The sequence below is a fragment of the Scomber scombrus genome, chromosome 18, assembly GCF_963691925.1.
Source record: "Scomber scombrus chromosome 18, fScoSco1.1, whole genome shotgun sequence".
In the NCBI taxonomy this organism is placed as follows: domain Eukaryota; kingdom Metazoa; phylum Chordata; class Actinopteri; order Scombriformes; family Scombridae; genus Scomber; species Scomber scombrus.
In genome coordinates this window covers 1,943,483-1,951,797 of record NC_084987.1, presented here as the reverse complement: position 1 = coordinate 1,951,797, position 8,315 = coordinate 1,943,483, and the positions used below count along the sequence as shown (strand labels likewise).

At 37.1% G+C, this 8,315-nt stretch overlaps 1 long non-coding RNA gene across 1 annotated transcript; it reads left to right on the top strand.

The window, feature by feature from the left end:
- Positions 1-97: 97 nt before the first annotated feature.
- Positions 98-5,833, top strand: LOC133999078 (uncharacterized). Its single transcript, XR_009927370.1, has 2 exons — positions 98-1,161; positions 1,202-5,833. It is a non-coding gene; the product is annotated as an uncharacterized LOC133999078 (long non-coding RNA).
- The last annotated feature ends 2,482 nt before the right edge of the window (positions 5,834-8,315 follow it).

The window sequence follows — 8,315 nt, the reverse complement described above, 5'->3', positions numbered from 1 at the left end:
GGACACTCCTCTCCGCCAGCTAGAAGCTACAGAGGGAGAAGAGAGAGAAGGAGCGAGGGCCCCGCGAGCCATCGATAACCAGTACTCCTTCTTCTGATGAAGGGAAGCGCAGCAGCAGGAGGAGGAAGAAGAGCAGAAGGAGGAGGAAGAGGAGGAGGAGGAGCGTGTTTGAGCGTGTGTGTTTGACTGTTTGTGCGAGCGAAAGTGAGACTGAATGAGGCGGCGTACATCATAGCCATTCATAACCAGTATTTTTATTTTGTTAGCAAGGTGGAGGAGGTGAAGAAGAAGAGGAGGAGAAGGAGGAGGAGGAGAAGGAGGTGTAAAAGTACTAACACTATATGAGAGAGAGAGAGGAGACGGGGTGAGAGCAGCTTTACAACACTAACTAGCGGTACACATCTTTTTATTTTCTTTTATTCTTTAGCCAGATAAGCTTTCGATTTGATTTTGGCGGTACACCCCCCCATCCCCCCCGATACCTCACACAGCGCTCCTGCACATGCTCACTAGAGGCCAAACAGACACACAAAAAAACCTCAACACATCACACTCTCAGCGACGCCATGGCAACCTCCATTTAAAAAAATACCTACCAAAATAAACATACATATAGCATCGTAACTTTAGCCGTAAACGTCTGATTTTACACACCGGCGTGTGAAATGTGAATTTTAAAAACATCTACAAACATAATACAATGCTGATTGTATAATAATTATAATTCATATTATAATAACACTAATGATACAATGATGATTTACATATTTTATACAAGGAAAAAGTCTTCACTTCAGCTCCCAATGCAGGTAGATTTAATAGTATACTACAACTCCTCCCAATGCAGGTAGATTTAATAGTATACTACAACTCCTCCCAATGCATGTAGATTTAATAGTATACTCAACTCCTCCCAATGCAGGTAGATTTAATAGTATACTACAACTCCTCCCAATGCAGGTAGATTTAATAGTATACTACAACTCCTCCCAATGCATGTAGATTTAATAGTATACTCAACTCCTCCCAATGCAGGTAGATTTAATAGTATACTCAACTCCTCTCAATGCAGGTAGATTTAATAGTTTACCACAACTGCTCCTTATGCAGGTAGATTTAATAGTATACTACAACTCCTCCCACTGCAGGTAGATTTTTATAGTATACTACAACTCCTCCCACTGCATGTAAATTGTTATAGTTTACTACAACTGATCCCAATGCAGGTAGATTTAATAGTATACTCAACTCCTCCCAATGCAGGTAGATCTAATTAGGATACAAAAACATCAGATGGAATTTTTTTTTTTACTAAAATCCTGTCCTGTCTTTCTTTCTTCTATAGATTAAATTTTCAAGTGACTTTAAATTTCCATTTATTAATATTTTATGTTGTAAATAAATAGAATAAAAAGTACTACTACTGCTGCTAACCCTATGTAAGGTAAATAATCAATAATTAAAGTATAAATAAAGTGAAATCAGCCACAGAGATCAATCACAGCACAGCGAGACAATGACTAATCAGGTTTTTTTTTTTTAAAAAGAAGAGAGATTTAGTTTAATATTAGGAAAAAATAATAATATTCACCTTTTGAGAAACTGGAAATTAGGATTTTTGGGACACTTTTGCTTTTAAAAAATGACTTTTGGTGATTCACTTTCCTTCAGTTAAATTGTTTTAGCTCCTAAAACGATCCATGATGGAGCTCCTGAGCCTTTAATTGGATACTTTGTGGTATCCTATTAAATATACCTGCATTGGGAGCTGCAGTGTGCAGACTTTTTGTTATTTGGTCCAACACCTGCTTTTCTTACCCTGGATGTGCTCTGGATCTAAAAACAAACTTTACAGATATTTTATACCTCAGACTGCTGCTGTTTGCTTATAATTTTATATTTTAGACATCGGATTCAAGGACACATGTTGTAGAAATGGAAAATAACAGAGTAAGGCTTTAAAAATATAAAATATATTTAATTAAATGCTCCCCCTGCAAACAGATGCATTAAATTCAAAGGCGTTAAAATGCAATCAAACAGCACAGATGGACATATTTAAATAAGATGTGTAAATGAATCTCTTATTCAGCTGATATTTAATTTTTAAAGGATCATTCTGCTGATTTTGAAAACATTTTTTTTCTTCTCATGTTTGAATCCAAACCAACAAACTGATCTACTAACAAAGTCTGATAAATCGTATTACTCCGTTGTTGTTCAGAAATGATCAAAAACACGTCACACGTTTGTCGACAATAAGAAAAAATAGAAAAATATAAAATTTTTGCTGCAGACACGTTAAGATACGTTAAATCGCTTCGTCCTGATGTGTGAATGAGACCGATTGGATTCACAGAAAATGTACTTGACTGCATAACCGTTTTAGTGAATGTCTCATTATGGGATGTACTGACACGTGACACACTATGTTTAATAATCTACAGCCTCTAATACACGAGACGGACTAGAATTTATTTCTTTCTTTAATTAATTAAATGATGTAATGCGATAAAAGGCTTATAAAGGGGCGTTACCATGGTTTCCTGAGTACAGATGATCTTTTACGTTTATTTTAAGCACAGAAAAGTCTCTGTTTTTTTTCTCCCCCTATTTAATAACTTTATTTTAAAGGAAACTTTGTTGATTTTCAACCAGAATTGTCTCATTTACAATCATTACATTGGGGGTAAAATGTAAATAAACTGACCTCCATGATGTCTTGCAACCAGAGCTCATTTATCATTAAAGTCCGTGTAAAATAAAAATAAATATGTGTTCTGAGTTTGACATACCACAGAAAAGTGTGTTGTTAACCACCCTGCCAAATTTGAATGATTAAAAAATCACCAAATATTTGAAATTAGGCTTCAAAGTTGTGTAAAAGTCTGCCTCTGTCTCTGCTCCCAAACGCTGTGGGAGTGGCCGCCGAGTCTGCTGAAGCCCCGCCCCCTACCACGTGTCACCTGTCAATCAAAGTCACCACCTCTACCAGAAACATGGACGCTAGGTCTGAGAGCTTTCTGCTGCTAACTCAGCTGCTAGCTCGGCGGCTAGCTCGGCGGCTAACTCAGCTAACTGGCTAACTGTAGACTGTAGTAGTAGTGTGCGCTGAATGTATTTATACCTCTACAGCAGCAGGGGCGGGTTTATACTAAACATCGCCGGGTTACGTAAGGCGGCGGTGTTTTCAGACCCGCCCATTAAATCCAGGCACAGAAATCTTGAAACACAGTTTGTGAAGCCTAGCTCCATAATTCAAATCTAAATGGTTGAAATGCTTTTTACACTTTTTTTAGAAATACATTCATGACCTATTTAATGTGTTTAGAAGAAAATGTCTGAATTCACTTTACACAGTCTTTTTAAAAAAAAACGTCACTATTTCATACTACAGGCGTTCTTTACCAGTTTATTGTTATTTTTTCACTGTAGTTTGAACCATTTCACTTGTTTCTATATTAAGGCAAAAAACAAAGCTCAGACACATTGTTCTGGCACATGGAAACACATTTTGCCCACTGATATAAAAACACATCTCTTCTAATCTCTCTCCACGTCGCTCTGTTAGCTGTTATTCACACAAAGTTATATTTGACTGGCTGAACTTTTATAAACTCCTCTGACACATTATGAGCAAACATTTGAATAAATAAGAGATAAGTAAGCAGGTAACATTTCATTCATTCATTTCACTGGGTCTTCACTACGAGGAGCGTCTGACCCGTGTGGTGTTTCGTTGTCACCTCACAGAGTTGGAGTTACATTCAGGCACCGACGAGAGCGACGCACCGCAGCCTTTTTTCAGCTTCATACAAAGACAAACTACATTTCCTTATTTTCTGTCGGGGAGCTTTGAAGGACGACCGGCAGTCACTACAACACCGGTCTCCAACTCTGCTCCTGCTGCATGTTTTAGGTTTCTCTCCACTGTAACACACCTGATACTAATTATTAACTCACTATGAAGCCTGTTGACGAGCTTCAGCTGCTTGATAACGAGTTAATAATCAGAATCAGGTGTGTTAGAGTGGAGAGAAAACTTAAAACATGCAGCAGTAGCTCTACAGAAGCAAGTTGGAGACAACTGTACTACAATATACTACTTAACAGTTAAAAATAACTGCATATTTTCTAATTAACACCTTTATAACTGACCTATAAAACATTAGGTGATGATTTATTAACCATTAATTAAGCTGTTAGTTGCTGCTTTGTTAGAAAGAGGCATCAAATTATCTTCAATGGAAGATAATGAAGCTGATTTATCCTTCACCACTGTCCTGTAATGCTGTATTTTTGTGTTGTTTTTTTGTTAAAATAACAAAATAAAATATATAGGAAGCAAAATATAACAAAATGGAAATTACAGCAAAATTATTTCAGATTAAACAGCAAAAAAAACAACCTACAATGACAGCAACCATTCAATGTTTGAAAGGGTGTAAAATGAAGTTAACACCTTTTTCTAATCCGACCCCTTTTTTCTTTTTTTGTTAAGGTCCAATAATCAAATCAAGCCAAAAAAACAACAACTTTAAAATAAGTGGTTTGGCAGGTTTAAAAATCTAAATTTAAAATAAAAAAAATTAAAGGGATATTTTGTGTATTTTTTGCAGACGGGGAGCTCTGGTCCTCTGAAATGATGCCAACGCGGAAGTAACTTAAAACTGCATTCTATCAAAAGGCCACCAGGGGGCGACGGTTTTGGTGTCAAAAGGACTTCCGTCTCTATACAAGTCAATGGAGAATTCACCAACTTCTCACTTGATTTCTAACCTCAGTAAACGTTTTCACAATGTGTTTATGGTCTCAATCGCTAGTTTAAAGCCTTCTTCAATGCAGTATGATGTTCATTTGGGACATTTTGGCCTCCCTGATTTTATATGTGACGATAAAGCAGGGTATGCATTAGGGCGTGGCTACGTGGTGATTGACAGGTTGATTGGTTCACAGGTTCAGGAGGGCGCCTCATGCTCCTCCTGATGCCCATATAAGTAGAATCCATGTTTTTATTTTACCCAGCATGCACCGGAAATGTTCAAGATGGCGCTGCTCAGATCCGAAACTATTGGCCTCCGAGCAGCAGTCCACAAACCAATGGGTGACGTCACGGATGTTAGGTCCATTATATATATACAGTCTATGATTTTTTTTGCGTATTGTGGGAACGCGAAAGCCGGCGTTGACGTTAAACTGACAGGTTTTTTTTTTTCTTTTGAATGGAGGTTGGTTTGACGGCGTTCGGACGCAAGCGGAGGACGTGATGTGTTGGCGGGAGGGCGGGAAAACGTTTTACCTCAGTCACACTCAGCAGCGTCACTCAGAGTTCAGTCTCTCTCTCTCTTTTTTCTCTCTTACACACACACACACACACAAGAAAGCTGAACTGAGAGAGAAATTAATGACGATACCAATAACAATAATATTGATGGAAATAATAATAATAAATAATAATAATAATAATGACGGTCAGAATAATAGTATTAATTTTATTTGTTTTTAAAGACACCTTTTTATTTTATTTTGTACGCTTTACTCCATGTATGTAACACTTGTTCCGACTTCATCTTTGTAATTCAGTTAAAAATGTCTTTGTGCCTTTTTTTTTTTTTTTTTTTAATTTTAATGTTTTTTTTGGGGGGCGGGGGGGGTAAAAAGAAAGAAAACAACTAAGATTTGTTATAATAATGCCTCATTCTCATGGCTTTTTTTTTGTTTGTTTTGTTTGTTCCCCCCCCCCCCCCATGCTGTCTTCTCCTCCTCGACCTCATCCTCTATTCATCAAAGGTTTTAAAAGTAAAATGTTTAAAAAAAAAAAAAGAAAAAAAAAGTATACAATTAGCAGAAAAATGTCAATGAGAATACCTACTTTTTCTACTTGTGCCTTTCTGTGTCTGTCGTCTCGTCATCGTCGGCCTTCGCCTTCGTTCGTGTCGCTCTCGTCTTCATCCATCGTTCAGTTTTTAGAGCTTGCCTATTTTTTTTTTTCTTTTTTTTTTTTTTACACGCCACATAAAACCTTTCCCAGTCATTTCTACCGGTTCTTTTCTTTGCTCATGTGTTTGTCTATATGCACCCCCCCCCCCCCCTCCTCCCCTCCCCCCTCCCCCTCAACCTACCTACAATCATCATGTTCATCATGTGTCCTTTTCTCAGTTTCAAAACTCTTTGTGCCTTTCTCTGTCTCTTTTCTCTCTTTGCTGGGACCGTGTGTTGAAGGGCGAGCAGCGTCGTCTGCCTCGCCCTCGTGTGGTTAGTTTCAGGTACTACATTGAATTTAATGATAATGATATAATATAAATATAGTGAAACATACTTCTTGTTGTTGTCCTGTGTTCATTTTGTGTGTGTCACTTTAATTAGGGAACACTTCACTTGCTGTATATTTATATTCTGGGGCTCGATACGACTATAAAATGTTTTGTTTTATTCTATTTTAACCCTCCTGTTGTCCTCGAGTTAAGGAAGGGAGGAAGAAGGAAGGAAAGGAGGGAGAGAGGAAGGAGGGAAGGAAGGGAGGGAGGAAGGAAGGGAGGAAGAAGAAGGAAAGGAGGGAGGAAGAAGAAGGAAAGGAGGGAGGAACAAGGAAGGATGGAAGGGAGGGAGGAAGGAAAGGAGGAAGAAGGAAAGGAGGGAGGAACAAGGAAGGATGGGAAGAAGAAGGAAGGAGGGAAGGAAGGAAGGTAGGGGGGAGGAAAGAAACAGAAGGAGGGAGGGAAGAAGGAACAGTCAAAACAGACGGGGTCAATTTGACCCGGGAGGACGACACAAAGGTTAAGCTCATATTGGTCTTTGTCTCTCTTTGTTTCTTTTTTGCAAGACAACGCTGAGAGCAGCAGAAGAAAGAAAACATGTAGAAGAAAAAAGCACCAGAGCATCACAAACAATCATATTATTTTAAAAGTTTAACACTAAGTGATGCAAGGGACTCATATTCTTCACATCTCCAGCTCTATATTAATATTCTGTGTCTCTACTAGAATATCTTTACATGATTTCCAGTTAAAAACGTATTGACCTCCAACAGGAGACAGTTACTAATGGTTACTAATGAATTAATCTGCTCGTTACTCTCTCAAATCATTGTTAAGGTTTGTAAAATAATAAAAAATATCTAATATAAGTTCCCAGAGCTCAAGATGGCTTAACGTCATCGACCAAAACTCAAAGAAATTCAGTTTAGAAAGAGAAAAAACAAACAGAACATGAGAATATTTGACATGTTTCACTAAGTTGCTCCATACATGATGAAGCTTTTTAATCAGATCATCACTCTCTCAAATAATAACTTGTAGTTTGGTTTTTAAAATGGTGAAAAGACGTCTTTAAATGTCTCATTTTATCCACAACTCAAATTATATTCAGTTTACTGTCATAGAAGACTGAAAGAAACAGAAGATATTTACATTTAAGAAGCTTTTTTCCTTCATATTCTTCACATCTCCAGCTTTATATTAATATTCTGTGTCTCTACTAGAATATCTTTTATAGTATAAAGGAGTTTTTAGCATTTAGCTTTGCTTAAATCTCATTTTTAATGTTTCTATGACTTCTACATTTACATAAAGGACAAAAAAAAACTAACAAATGTTCTCATTTAAGAAGCTGGAATCACATCTGCAGCTCTATATTAATATTCTGAGTCTCTACTAGAATATCTTTGCATGATTTCCAGTTAAAAACTCCTTATTTATCTTCTACTGGTCCTTTATGCAGCCGCTCAGTTCAGCCTCTGTGAAACTTTTAGCTCCTGTCTCTTTAAATTATATTAAATTGATTCTTTGTTTAGTCTGTAAAATGTCTCAAAATGCTGGAAAAATGTACACATATAATTTGTTTTTTGAATGATTTCAAACAATAAATCAATGATCAAAATAGTAGATTAATGAACTGGATAGATAAATAAATACTAAAACTTAAATATAAAATATAACCTAAAGATGTAAAATGGCAACAAATGTATTAATATGTGGTGAAAAATGTCCACAAAGAGACAAATTATGTTTTTTTTGGGTTCAATTATTCCTTTATTGTCTTTTTCCTCTAAATAAATGAATATCAGCCTTTAAAAAACTGTCCTGCTACTCGTCCTGAGAATGAAGCAGCTCACGTGTTTAATGAATCATGTTTAATTAGTGAAATAATCATCAAAACAAATAAAAACATTCCTCGGCGTCATTGTCATGTTGTGACCTGAAGCGTTCGCTGTGACGTAGGCGATTGACATGAAGGCGGACCAATGAGAGGAAAGGTCAGAGGTGATTGACAGACAGCTCGTCCAATGGGCTTCTCCGGTGGATCAATGGGCGGGG